Below are 15,313 nucleotides of genomic sequence, written 5' to 3' on the forward strand. Positions count from 1 at the left end.
ATCAATGTCCCGGGTTAGCGTTGATTGCATAATGTCCCGGGTTAGCGTTGATTGCATAATGTCCCGGGTTAGCGTTGATTGCATAATGTCCCGGGTTAGCGTTGATTGCATAATGTCCCGGGTTAGCGTTGATTGCATTCGATTTAGAACCGGGCTGTCTCCCGGTCCCCCGGGCGTGAGGCAATCCCTGTTCTGGCAGACGGCGAAATTGGTTTAAAAAGATCGACGTAGTTTAAAACAAGTGACGTCGGTTAAACACGTGGGGTAGGGAGTAATAATAATAATAATAATATGCCATTTAGCAGACCCTTTTATCCAAAGTTACTTACAGTCATGCGTGTACACAATGAGTTGCCATCGATCATGACTCTCAGTTCCATTACATTACACATAATGCCCCGTGTACACTACCCAAGCGGTGCCGCGCGGTGAAATACGACTTCACATTCATTTTCAATAGAAGGAAAGTGGAGAGGGCGGGGGACCTTTGGGCGGCGCGAAGGTGGCGTGGGAGGCGGTGAAAATGTTAAAACTTTCCCCAAATTTATGCAAATCACCAGCAGCGACCGCTGGGAGATGACCAATCATATCGAGTGGTTCTCATGACGAATTTGACGCTGTTCGACCCAAGGCTGGGGACCTTCTTCAGCAAAGATGGCTGACAAAAATACAAGGATGGAAGCAAATGGAAGTTATTATAACATCATAACGAATCATGCAAAAAAAAATTACAGTTGAGAGGAATATGTTAGTTAATGTAGAGACAAACGATTATGCATTTTTTTTTGTCATTAAGTTAATTTACGAAAATCGCCAGCTAGCTTTAGTGGCCTTTTGACGTGAATATGAAATTGAAATTCTGGTTGTTTAATGTTTTAGGGACTCCTGAAACAACCAGAAAACCAGGCTGTCGTCTTGTGAAACAGTGGATGTAAAGAATCTAGCTAGCTAAAGCATTTACTGCATATTTAATGTACAATTTTGTAAGCCTGCCTTGCTGATATTTGCTATGTAATGCAGCTGAAGTAACGTAGCTAGCTAACTATTTTCTTGCTTATTGTGCAGTGGAGGATAAAAAATACCTGTATGCCTATGGATGTGTAGCTAGCTATTTACATTTTTTACATTTTAGTCATTTAGCAGACGCTCTTATCCAGAGCGATTTACAGGAGCAATTAGGGTTAAGTGCCTTGCTCAAGGGCACATTGACAGATTTTTCACCTAGTCGGCTCAGGGATTAGAACCAGCGACCTTTCGGTTACTGTCAGCTACCAGATGCTAGCCGATCTGTGTATGGACCCTAAAACATTTGGTATAAATATTAGTTCAGAACCTAGCTATGAACCTCAGCTATCATAGCCGGTTGTATCAACTTCAAAACAGTCTGAATGACATTAATGAAGCCTATGGATTGAGTAGAATATAATATAACTTTGTGCCAATAATGCAAGTCGTATATTCATGTAGTTATAACCATGCATGAGATCCCCACATTGTAGCCTGTACATTGATCATGTACTCTACCATGGCAAATAAAGCTGCAGTTCAGGTATGAATGTCTGTGAGACATTATTTTTCAGTCATATCCAACACCAGGAGTATCAAACTTCAGTCTTTGAATGATGCTGTGTCTGCATGTATGTATTACAATTATACACTTCAACAGTGTTTACCAATCCTGGTCCATCAATGGTTACACATAGTAACTATGCAATAGACTACAAAACATTTGGCATGGGTCCTCAGATCCTCAAAAAGTTCTACAGCTGCACCATCGAGAGCATCCTGACTGGTTGCATCACCGCCTTGTATGGCAACTGGTCGGCCTTTGACCGCAAGGCACTACAGAGGGTAGTGCGTACGGCCCAGTACATCACTGGGGCCAAGCTTCCTGCCATCCAGGACCTCTATACCAGGCGGTGTCAGAGGAAGGCCCTCAAAATTGTCAAAGACTCCAGCCACCCTAGTCATAGACTGTTCTCTCTGCTACCACACGGCAAGCGGTACCGGAGCACCAAGTCTAGGTTCAAAAGGCTTCTCAACAGCTTCTACCCCCAAGCCATAAGACTCCTGAACAGCTAATCATGGCTACCCGGACAATTTGCACTGCCCCCCCACCCTGTCCCCCTTTTTTACTCTGCTGCTACTCTGTTTATAATTTATGCATAGTCACTTTATCTCTACCCACATTTACATATTACCTCAATTACCTCGACTAGCCGGTGCCCCCACGCATTTTTATTTATTTATTTTATTTTATTTAACCTTTATTTAACCAGGTAAGCCAGTTGAGAACAAGTTCTCATTTACAACTGCGACCTGGCCAAGATAAAGCAAAGCAGTGCGGAAAAAGAAAACAACAACACAGAGTTACATATGGAATAAACAAAACGTACAGTCAATAACACAATAGAAAATCTATATACCGTGTGTGCAAATGTAGTAAGTTATGGAGGTAAGGCAATAAATAGGCCATAGTGCAAAATAATTACAATTATAATTTAGTATTAACACTGGAGTGATAGATGTGCAGAAGATGATGTGCAAATAGAGATACTGGGGTGCAAATTAGCAAAATAAATAACAATGTAAATAACAATATGGGGATGAGGTAGTTGGGTGGGCTATTTACAGATGGGCTGTGTACAGGTGCAGTGATCGGTAAGCTGCTCTGACAACTAATGCTTAAAGATAGTGAGGGAGATAAGCGTCTCCAGCTTCAGAGATTTTTGCAGTTCGTTCCAGTCATTGGCAGCAGAGAACTGGAAGGAATGGCGACCAAAGGAGGTGTTGGCTTTGGGGATGACCAGTGAGATATACCTGCTGGAGCGCATACTACGGGTGGGTGTTGCTATTGTGACCAATGAGCTAAGATAAGGCAGGGATTTGCCTAGAAGGGATTTATAGATGACCTGGAGCCAGTGGGTTTGGCAACGAATATGTAGTGAGGGCCAGCCAACGAGAGCGTACAGGTCACAATGGTGGGTAGTATATGGGGCTTTGGTGACAAAATGGATGGCACTGTGATAGACTACATCCAATTTGCTGAGTAGAGTGTTGGAAGCTATTTTGTAAATGACATCGCCGAAGTCAAGGATCGGTAGGTTAGTCAGTTTTACGAGGGCTTGTTTAGCAGCATGAGTGAAGGAAGCTTTGTTGCGAAATAGGAAGCCGATTCTAGATTTAACTTTGGATTGGAGATTCTTAATGTGAGTCTGGAAGGAGAGTTTACAGTCTAACCAGACACCTAGGTATTTGCAGTTGTCCACATACTCTAAGTCAGACCCGCCGAGAGTAGTGATTCTAGTCGGGCAGGCGGGTGCAAGCAGTGTTCTAGTGTTTAAGAGCAGTTGGAGGCCACGGAAGGAGTGTTGATTGGCGTTGAAGCTCGTTTGGAGGTTTGTTAGCAGAGTGTCCAATGAAGGGCCAGATGTATACAAAATGGTGTCGTCTGCGTAGAGGTGGATCTGAGAGTCACCAGCAGCAAGAGCGACATCATTGATATACACAGAGAATAGAGTCGGCCCAAGAATTGAACCCTGTGGCACCCCCATAGAGACTGCCAGAGGTCCAGACAACAGGCCCTCCGATTTGACACATTGAACTCTATCTGAGAAGTAGTTGGTGAACCAGGCGAGGCAGTCATTTGAGAAACCAAGGCTATTTAGTCTGCCAATAAGAATGCAGTGATTGACAGCGGAGGGTTGCAGCGGAGGGTGCAGAGCTGGTGGCCGGGGTAGGGGTAGCCAGGTGGAAAGCATGGCCAGCCGTAGCAAAATGCTTGTTGAAATTTTCGATTATCGTAGATTTATCGGTAGTAACAGTGTTTCCTAGCCTCAGTGCAGTGGGCAGCTGGGAGGAGGTGCTCTTATTCTCCATTGACTTTACATTACATTTACGTCATTTAGCAGACGCTCTTATCCAGAGCGACTTACAAATTGGTGCATTCACCTTATGATAGCCAGTGGGACAAACACTTAACTTTTTTTTTTGTATATATTTTTCTAATTTCAATTTTTTTTATTTTTAGAGTATATTTTTACTTTTCATTTGTTATATATATATATAGTATTTTTTCATCGTTTTTTAAAATTGTATTGATTTTTTTTTTGGGGGGGGGGTGGGCTGGGGGGGTGGGGTGGGGGGGGTAGAAGGATTATTTTATACTATCCCAGGTATTCCTTAAAGAGGAAGTGTTTCAAGTGTCTCCGGAAGGTGGTCAGTGACTCCGCTGTCCTGGCGTCGTGAGGGAGCTTGTTCCACCATTGGGGTGCCAGAGCAGCGAACAGTTTTGACTGGGCTGAGCGGGAACTGTGCTTCCACAGAGGGTAGGGGGACCAGCAGGCCAGAGGTGGAAGTCCGCAATGCCCTCGTTTGGGTGTAGGGACTGATCAGAGCCTGAAGGTAAGGAGGTGCCGTTCCCCTCACAGCGCCGTAGGCATGCACCATGGTCTTGTAGCAGATGCAAGCTTCAACTGGAAGCCAGTGGAGTGTGCGGAGGAGCGGGGTGACGTGAGAAAGCTTGGGAAGGTTGAACACCAGGTTTAATGGCACAGGCAGGGAGCCCAGCCAACAGCGAGTTGCAGTAATCCAGACGGGAGATGACAAGTGCCTGGATTAGGACCTGTGCCGCTTCCTGTGTAAGGTAGGGTCGTACTCTGCGAATGTTGTAGAGCATGAACCTACAGGACTTCATGGACTTTACAGTGTCCCAAAACTTTTTGGCGTTAGTGCTACAGGATGCAAATTTCTGTTTGAAAAAGTTAGCCTTTGCTTTCCTAACTGATTGTGTATATTGGTTCCTGACTTCCCTGAAAAGTTGCATATCGCGGGGGCTGTTCGATGCTAATGCCGTACGCCACAGGATGTTTTTGTGCTGGTTAAGGGCAGTCAAGTCTGGGGTGAACCAGGGGCTATATCTGTTCTTAGTTCTGAATTTTTTGAATGGGGTATGCTTATTTAAGATGGAGAGGAAAACACTTTTAAAGAACAACCAGGCATGCTCTACTGACGGAATGAGATCGATATCCATCCAGGATACCCGGGCCAGGTCAATTAGAAAGGCCTGCTTGCTGAAGTGTTTTAGGGAGCGTTTGACAGTGATGAGGGGTGGTCGTTTGACCGTGGACCCATTACGGATGCAGGCAATGAGGCAGTGATCGCTGAGATCCTGGTTGAAGACAGCGGAGGTGTATTTAGAGGGTAAATTAGTCAGGATGATATCTATGAGGGTGCCCATGTTAACAGATTTAGGGTTGTACCTGGTAGGTTCCTTGATAATTTGTGTGAGATCGAGGGCATCTAGTTTAGATTGTAGGACGGCCGGGGTGTTAAGCATATCCCAGTGTAGGTCACCAAGCAATCCAAACTCTGAGGATAGATGGGGGGCAATCAATTCACATATGGTGTTCAGGGTACAGCTGGGGGCTGAGGGGGGTCTGTAGCAAGCAGCAACAGTGAGAGACTTATTTCTGGAAAGGTGGATTTTTAGAAGTAGAAGCTCAAACTGTTTGGGCATAGACCTGGATAGTATGATAGAGCTCTGCAGACTATCTCTACAGTAGATTGCAACTCCACCTGTTTGGCAGTTCTATCTAGATGGAAAACGTTGTAGTTGGGAATGGACATTTCAGAATCTTTGGTGGCCTTCCTAAGCCAGGATTCAGACACTGCTAAAACATCAGGGTTGGCTGACTGTGCTAATGCAGTGAATAACTCAAACTTTGGGAGGAGGCTTCGGATGTTAACGTACAAGAAGCCAAGGCTTTTACGGTTACAGAAGTCAACAAATGATAGCACCTGGGGAGCCGGAGTGATACTGGGGGCTACAGGGCCTGGGTTAACCTGTACATCACCAGAGGAACAGAGGAGGAGTAGAATAAGTATACGGCTAAAGGCTTTAAGAACTGGTCTTCTAGTGCGTTGGGTACAGAGAATAAAAGGGGCAGATTTCCAGGCGTTGTAGAATAGATTCAGGGCATTATGTACAGACAAGGATATGGGTACAGTGGAGGTAAACCTAAGCGTTGGGTAAAGATGAAAGAGATAGCATCACTGGAGGCACCGATTGAGCCGGTCTCCGTGTGTGTGGGGGGTGGGACAAAAGAGCTATCTGAGACAGGTTGAGCAGGACTGGGGGCTCTACATTGAAAAAGTACAGTTAGAACTAACCGAAACAGCAATAGGCAAGGCATATTGACATGGGAGAGAGGCATAAAGCAGTCACAGGCGTTATTCGAGAGAGCTAAGACAACAGCTGGTAATGGTGACGAAAGTTTGAACTGAGGCTGTACAGATAAACAGGATGGGGTACTGTATAAAGGAACAGTCCAGCAGGCATCAGCTGTGTAGCTGAGTGATCATTAGGTCCAGTGAACAGCAATAAGTAAGTCCGGGAGCAGTTCAGTGGCTGCTACGCTACAGGCGAGCTGGAGGCACGGTGTGCTAGCTTGCCGGGGCTAGCAGATGGATCTTCGTGGTCTTCACAACGGGAAGCCTGTTGAAACCACATCAGACGATTACGTCGGCAGACCAGTCGTGATGGATCGGCGGGGCTCCGTGTCAACACTAGGAGGTCCCGTCCGGTTAACAGAGAGGTAGATAGCTGGGAGATGGGCCTGGCTCGAGGCTAGCTCAAGGCTAACTGGGGTTAGCTTCAGGACAGTGGTGATTAGCCAACAACGACAACAGCCATTCGGTTGCAGCTAGCTAGTTGCGATGATCCGGTGTTAAGGTCCAGTGATTCAGTGATTCCGGCAGAAAATCCGATATGCTCTGGCTTGATAGCGCGATGTGCAGACTGGCCACGGACAATGGTGAAGACCGCTACCGGTGGCTAATAGCAAGTAGCTAGTTAGCTGGCAATGTATGAAGAAATAATAGAATCCGTTCCACGTTGGGTGAGGCGGGTTGCAGGAAAGTATATTTAGTTAAAGGATGGAAAGTGAGATTGAGAAATATATATGAAAAAGACAAAAAAAACAAAAAACAGGCTATTTACATGAGGACACTACAGAAAACACGACCGCACTGCTATGCCATCTTGGACTCTGCACCGGTACCCCCCTGTATATAGCCTCCCTACTGTACCGGTACCCCCCTGTATATAGCCTCCCTACTGTACCGGTACCCCCCTGTATATAGCCTCCCTACTGTACCGGTACCCCCTGTATATAGCCTCTGTACCGGTACCCCCCTGTATATAGCCTCCCTACTGTACCGGTACCCCCCTGTATATAGCCTCCCTACTGTACCGGTACCCCCCTGTATATAGCCTCCCTACTGTTATTTTATTTTACTGCTGCTCTTTGGTTATTTGCTTTTATTTTTTTTTGCTTAACACTTGTTTTATTTGTTTTACTTTGCATTGTTGGTTAAGGGCTTGTAAGTAAGCATTTCACTGTAATGTCTACACCTGTTGCATTCGGCGCATGTGGCAAATAAAATTTGGTTGATTTGAAACATGATTTAACTAGTTAAAAGCTGATTTGTAATTCATATATACAGAAACAGAATTTCAAAACAGTACACTACACTTCCTATGCATCATGTAAATACTCTAAAACCGGTTCATCTCACTTCTAATTTCCTTCATCAGCACTGATCTGAGGACACAGGATAGGTGTAGTATTTCATCAAATGAGAGACTTAATTTCAACCAGTAGCGAATGTGAAACGCTTTATTGAAATAAGTTAATTACCCAAGTGTTATAAATACATAATACATGCATTATAAATATAATTGTGATATTATATTCTAAATACAATTTTTTTATTCAAACACTCAGTCATCATAATCATCAGGAGGTGAAATGCAAAACTGACCATGTATCATTAACTCTGGTACTACATCTCTCTGTATTTCAAAGTAAAGCATCTCTTTAATAATACTTCCTGTTGATCCGACCAAGTGACCTCTCACCTCTGATCCTGCTGTAAACTCTGTGTAGCCAGTCCAGATGCGGGAGGGGTTCACCAACACAGCTGATATAACCTAGAGGATTTAAGGAGAAGGGGGGGGGGGGAGGGATGAAGTGAAGGAGAGAGATTGTTATTGAGAAAATAAGGTAGTTAAAGAGACAGTGTTCAACATGAATCTGTGTGTGTGTGGCCTCACCTGGTGTCCACACTATGTGGCTGCAGAGTACTTTATACTGAAAAACATGTACAGACACATGAGGACAAACAATGTAGCGTAGTTATATAAATAATGAAGTGTCTTACTGTTCTCCATGGTTGGTCCTCTGGCCTATTCTTTGAAGGTGGAAGGAGCCACAGTTATACACCTGAGCCTGCTTACTGCACAACACAATCCATCAATCAGATTGATACACCAGTGTGTAGGTGTGGGTTATAGGGTGTTGAATTGTTCTACATGTTTTCAGTATGGGTGACTCTTAAAAAAGCCTGTTTTGTTTTTGTACAGACATCACCTTTACCTGAACATCACCCTCACCTGAGAAGTAGAAATCAAAAGGAGGGAAACTGGGAATTTAATAACTGCAGTTGACATAGCTACAGTTGAAGTCGGAAGTTTACATACGCCTTAGCCAAATACATTTAAACTACGTTTTTCACAATTCCTGACATTTAATCCTAGTAAAAATTCCCTGATCAGTTAGGATCACCACTTTATTTTAAGAATGTGAAATGTCAGAATAATAGTAGAGAGAATTATTGATTTCAGATTTTATTTATTTCATCACATTCCCAGTGGGTCAGAAGTTTACATACACTCAATTAGTATTTGGTAGCATTGCCTTTAAATTGTTTAACTTGGGTCAAACGTTTCCAGTAGCCTTCCACAATAAGTTGGGTGAATTTTGGCCCATTCCTCCTGACAGAGCTGGTGTAACTGAGTCTGGTCTGTAGGCCTCCATGCTCGCACACGCTTTTTCAGTTCTGCCCACACATTTTCTATAGGTTTGAGGTCAGGGCTTTGTGATGGCCACTCCAATACCTTGACTTTGTTGTCCTTAAGCCATTTTGCCACAACTTTGGAAGTATGCTTGGGGTCATTGTTCATTTGGAAGACCCATTTGCAACCAAGCTTTAACTTCCTGACTGATGTCTTGAGATGTTGTTTCAATATATCCACATAATTTTCATTCCTCATGATGCCATCTATTTTGTGAAGTGCACCAGTCCCTCCTGCAGCAAAGCACCCCCACAGCATGATGCTGCCACCCCCGTGCTTCACGGTTGGGATGGTGTTCTTTGGCTTGCAAGCGACCCCCTTTTTCCTCCAAAAATAACAATGGTCATTATGGCCAAACAGTTCTATTTTTGTTTCATCAGACCAGAGGACATTTCTCCAAAAAGTACGATCTTTGTCCCCATGTGCAGTTGCAAACCGTAGTCTGTCTTTTTTATGGCGGTTTTGGAGCAGTGGCTTCTTCCCTGCTGAGCGGCCTTTCAGGTTATGTCAATATAGGACTTGTTTTACTGTGGATATAGATACTTTTGTACCTGTTTCCTCCAGCATCTTCACAAGGTCCTTTGCTGTTGTTCTGGGATTGATTTGCACTTTTTGCACCAAAGTACTTTAATCTCTAGGAGACAGAATGCGTCTCCTTTCTGAGTGGTATGACGGCTGCGTGGTCCCATGGTGTTTATACTTGCGTACTATTGTTTGTACAGATGAACGTGGTACCTTCATGCGTTTGGAAATTGCTCCCAAGGATGAACCAGACTTGTGGAGGTCTACAATATTTTTTCTGAGGTCTTGGCTGAGAAAAAATATTTTCCCATGATGTCAAGCAAAAAGGCACTGAGTTTGAAGGTAGGCCTTGAAATACATCCACAGGTAAACCTCCAATTGACTCAAATGATGTAAATTAGCCTATCAGAAGCTTCTAAAGCCATGACATCATTTTCTGCTACATACAAATGCATTTGGAGTTTGTTTTTTTACAGTGATAAATAAATCAAGATAGCTAGCTAATATGAAGTTAGGTAGCAGATCAAATGTAATTCACTTAGCTAGCCATCTATACAGTATGTAAAGTTAGCTAGATAGCTACACAAGCGAGCCACTCAGGCCGGCTGAAGCGGGATGCGGGAATTTACCGCGTGCAAGTGTACACGGGGGCATAACACGCCTCGCTTGCGGTATGGTTTTGGAAGCATACGGACCTTATCTTTCATATCGGCGAGAAATAATTTTTACAAATCAAAACGGTTAAATTGATCCACACCTTTTATAGGGTTAGGGTTCCCACACGGCCATATTTCCATGTGTACAGGGCTTGTTTACTGAAAACAGATGGAAGACAGAGTGCTAATTAGCTATCTGTGTGTAAACGGAAGACAGACGCCACAAACTTGTCACCTGAAAAATACTGTTGGCCGCAACTGTGTTAAAACAGTGTGCAGTAAGTGTACGTTTTGCATTTGTGGAATTGTTTTCATGTGATATGAAAGTAGAGGGATTTCTGTTTTTAGAACCAGACCGTAATTGAGAATAGGTTCACGTTTAGATGAGAGTATTTTGGTCTTCCAGAGCCAATTCTCCCTTTAAACTGAACATGTAAGGTCCTTGGACATCAATGGACTAAGGAGTAATGTTGGGCTACCAATGAGTAAAAAATTCAGTGTTTTCACAAGCGAAAGTGAATGCTTTTGATGAAAACGCTTTATCTGCCTTTTTAATGAAAACTAGTTTGAATATTCAAACATATATTTTGTGGAAAAGAGATTTCTGAACGATGCACCGTGCTGCATTGTTAACAATATGACCAAGCGTTGCAGATTACCGTTAGATTTTAACCTCCCGAGTGGCGCAGTGGTCTGTGCCGCTAGAGATCCTGGTTCGAATCCAGGCTCTGTCGTAGCCGGCCGCGACCGGGAGACCCATGGGGTGGCGCACAATTGGCCCAGGGTAGGGGAGGGAATGGCCGGCAGGGATGTAGCTCAGTTGGTAGAGCATGGCGTTTGTAACGCCAGGGTTGTGGGTTCGATTCCCACGGGGGGCCAGTATGAAAAAATATATATATATATAAAAATAAAAAAAGTTTAAAAATAAAAAAACATAATGTATGCATTCACTAACTGTAAGTCGCTCTGGATAAGAGCGTCTGCTAAATGACTAAAATGTAAATGTAATTTTAGCAGGGTGCGCCTCCCTCACCGTCACATGACTGGCTATAGCCCGGTTCAAACAGGGGCATCTTAATCAAATCCCCTCAGTCCATTTTCCACTGTTTCTCCAAGGGAAATGGTGACATCTTCTGGAAGAAAATGTTGGTGAAATGTAAAAAAGGGGTGAAAGAACAAACAGATAATAATAATAATATGCCATTTCGCAGACGCTTTTATCCAAAGCGACTTACAGTCATGCGTGCATACATTTTTGTGTATGGGTGGTCCCGGGGATCGAACCCACTACCTTGGCGTTACAAGCGCCGTGCTCTACCAGCTGAGCTACAGAGGACCACCACCAGATGAGGAGGGGGATCCCATGTAGGCATGTGGGAGAGGGAGTTGAACAGGAGTTTGTAGTGGTAGAGGTGTGGTTGGGAGGGGGGAATATGTTAATAGTGAACTTTTACATCCCGTGTAAGAGACTAGAGTTGATGGCCCTTAAGAATGTAGAAGGTCAAGATAGGAGACGGGTAATGTGGTGGGGGGATTTTAATGCTCATAGTACGCTCTGGGGAGGGTTACGGACTGATCTATAGTTCAATGGCAGGCAGATGTATTTGGGAGATTTTGGAGGAATCTGCAGGGGGTAGTGATCACTATCCTATCATGTGTACTGTAGGAATGAGGGTGGAAGATTCAGTAGGAAATGGATTGAGGAGATATTTGGGAAAGCGGAGTGGGGTCAGGAGCCGTCTCAGGTAGACCTTCAGTCAGATGTAGAAACAGTCAATGATGGAATAAGACGAGCAGTAGTAGGGGCCGCAAGGCAGGTGATTCCTATTGGTCCAGGGGGGGAGAAGGAGGAAGGCAGGTGATTCCTATTGGTCCAGGGGGGGAGAAGGAGGAAGGCAGGTGATTCCTATTGGTCCAGGGGGGAGAAGGAGGAAGGCAGGTGATTCCTATTGGTCCAGGGGGGAGAAGGAGGAAGGCAGGTGATTCCTATTGGTCCAGGGGGGAGAAGGAGGAAGGCAGGTGATTCCTATTGGTCCAGGGGGGAGAAGGAGGAAGGCAGGTGATTCCTATTGGTCCAGGGGGGAGAAGGAGGAAGGCAGGTGATTCCTATTGGTCCAGTGGGGAGAAGGAGGAAGGCAGGTGATTCCTATTGGGGACAGGGGGGAGAAGGAGGAAGGCAGGTGATTCCTATTGGGGACAGGGGGGAGAAGGAGGAAGGCAGGTGATTCCTATTGGGGACAGGGGGGAGAAGGAGGAAGGCAGGTGATTCCTATGGGTACGGGGGGGGGGGGGGGGAGAAGGAGGAAGGCAGGTGATTCCTATGGGTACAGGGGGGAGAAGGAGGAAGGCAGGTGATTCCTATGGGTACAGGGGAGAGAAGGAGGAAGGCAGGTGATTCCTATGGGTACGGGGGGGGGGGGGGGAGAAGGAGGAAGGCAGGTGATTCCTATGGGTACAGGGGGGGGGGGTGAAGGAGGAAGGCAGGTGATTCCTATGGGTACAGGGGAGAGGAGGAGGAAGGCAGGTGATTCCTATGGGTACGGGGGGGGGGGGGGGGGGGAGAAGGAGGAAGGCAGGTGATTCCTATGGGTACAGGGGAGAGAAGGAGTAATGCAGTTCTCTGGTGAATCATTGTCAGGAGGAAATAGAGACAGTGGAACACATTCTATTTCAGTGCCACACATATGGGCAGGAAAGGGAGCGATTGTTATTAGATTTGAGGAGTAATGGGGTTGAAGAGCCAGGATTAAGTGAACTGCTGGGGAAATCTTAAGGGGATGTAGTATTTAATTATATTTTCGTTTCCTTGGGGAGACGAGAAATTTGGGTAGGATTCAGACCTTCCCTGTCTCTGGTCCACACTCCAGTCCTGTTGGTGGCGGTAATCCACCTTAAAGTTGCCAACCGCGATAAAAATCCACAGAAGAAGAAACAGATGAGGCGCGCAGGTGTAATCTGTCAAATTGATTGAACGGTTAGAGCGGTATCAAAAGCACAAACTATTGAAGATGAGTGCTTTGTTGTTAGTATCGTTTTGAAAGATTAAAACAACCAAGTGAAATAGCTCCGTAGGATCCTGTTTTCATTGACAGTAGAAAAGTGTTTCCTATTTGTAATGGTAAAATAGGCCTAATCTAATTTTCAGCGCTCTCATTTTGATAATAGTTGGATACGTTAGAAAATGGACGGTGGGCCAACTAACCAAATTTCCCCTGGCCCTGTCTATTGGTCAAGGGTTGTGTTCTGAAAGTTTATATGTTTGTAAGTCTCACTGTAAACCATTCATAGACGCGAACTACCTTCAGCGCCTATTGACAATAGTGCCTATCTTCTAGCCTAGCCAGCCGATAGTGCATGGGCGCTAGATGTGCACTATCGTCTAGGCTTGATGTGCAGTCCTGGTAATAGGCCTACACTCGTGTCCCCTGTGGACTGGCTCGTACGTAAAGCATCCTCCATTCGGGCTGCAAAGGCATTTTCCTCAACTAGCTTTAATGGCGAGGAAGGCAGGGAAAAAAACGGGGCGAATATGCGTACATTCTTTTAAGAAACACTATTTTCCACCACAAAGTTGTCCGAAAATATGAGTGGTGGTGTAAAATTGTTTCATAAAGAAAGTACGCATATTTTCCGTTAACGCCTTCTTGCCATTAAAGCTAGTTAAGGAGGGAGGGTGCTTACTAGCCGGTCCACTGGGCGCACGAGTGTATTACCGGGAATGCACATCAAGCCCCGATCTAGCGCCCATGTACGATCGGCTACTTCTGGCCACCTTTATTTAACCAGGTAAGCCAGTTGAGAACAAGTTCTCATTTACAACTGCGACCTGGCCAAGATAAAGCAAAGCAGTGCGATAAAAACAACAACACATAGTTACATATGGGGTAAAACAAAACATAAAGTCAAAAATACAACAGAAAATATATATACAGTGTGTGCAAATGTAGTAAGTTAAGGAGGTAAGGCAATAAATTGGCCATAGTGCAAAATAATTACAATTAGTATTAACACTGGAATGATAGAGATGATGTGCAAATAGAGATACTGGGGTGCAAATGAGCAAAATAAATAACAATATGGGGATGAGGTAGTTGGGTGGGCTAATTTCAGATGGGCTGTGTACAGGTGCAGTGATCGGTAAGCTGCTCTGACAACTGATGCTTAAAGTTAGTGAGGGAGATAAGAGTCTCCAGCTTCAGAGATTTTTGCAGTTCGTTCCAGTCATTGGTAGCAGAGAACTGGAAGGAATGGCGGCCAAAGAAGGTGTTGGCTTTGGGGATGACCAGTGAGATATACCTGCTGGAGCGCATACTACGGGTGGGTGTTGCTATGGTGACCAATGAGCTAAGATAAGGCGGGGATTTGCCTAGAAGGAATTTTTAGATGACCTGGAGCCAGTGGGTTTGGCGACGAATATGTAGTGAGGGCCAGCCAACAAGAGCGTACAGGTCACAGTGGTGGGTAGTATATGGGGCTTTGGTGACAAAACGGATGGCACCGTGATAGACTACATCCAATTTGCTGAGTAGAGTGTCGGAGGCTATTTTGTAAATGACATCGCCGAAGTCAAGGATCGGTGGGATAGTCAGTTTTACGAGGGCATGTTTGGCAGCATGAGTGAAGGAGGCTTTGTTGTGAAATAGGAAACCGATTCTAGATTTAACTTTAGATTGGAGATGCTTAATGTGAGTCTGGAAGGAGAGTTTACAGTCTAACCAGACACCTAGGTATTTGTAGTTGTCCACATACTCTAGGTCAGACCCGTCGAGAGTAGTGATTCTAGTCGGGTGGGCGGGTGCCAGCAGCATTCGATTGAAGAGCATGCATTTAGTTTTACTAGTGTTTAAGAGCAGTTGGAGGCTACTGAAGGAGTGTTGTATGGCGTTGAAGATCGTTTGGAGGTTTGTTAACACAGTGTCCAATGAAGGGCCAGATGTATACAAAATGGTGTCGTCTGCGTAGAGGTGGATCTGAGAGTCACCAGCAGCAAGAGCGACATCATTGATATACACGGAGAAAAGAGTCGGCCCAAGAATTGAACCCTGTGGCACCCCCATAGAGACTGCCATAGGTCCAGACAACAGGCCCTCCGATTTCACACATTGAACTCTATCTGAGAAGTAGTTGGTGAACCAGGCGAGGCAGTCATTTGAGAAACAAAGGCTATTTAGTCTGCCAATAAGAATGCGGTGGTTGACAGAGTCGAAAGCCTTGGCCA

The 15,313-nt window shown here is 45.0% G+C and overlaps 1 protein-coding gene across 1 annotated transcript in view; it reads right to left on the reverse strand.

Moving 5' to 3' along the window:
- The window catches only part of LOC311108950 (abl interactor 1-like), a 36,120-nt gene that overhangs the window by 3,353 nt on the left and 17,454 nt on the right, over positions 1-15,313 (reverse strand). The gene's annotated exons all lie outside the window — the stretch shown is intronic.

The sequence above is a fragment of the Coregonus lavaretus genome, assembly GCF_964263955.1.
Source record: "Coregonus lavaretus genome assembly, chromosome: 34".
Taxonomy (NCBI): domain Eukaryota; kingdom Metazoa; phylum Chordata; class Actinopteri; order Salmoniformes; family Salmonidae; genus Coregonus; species Coregonus lavaretus.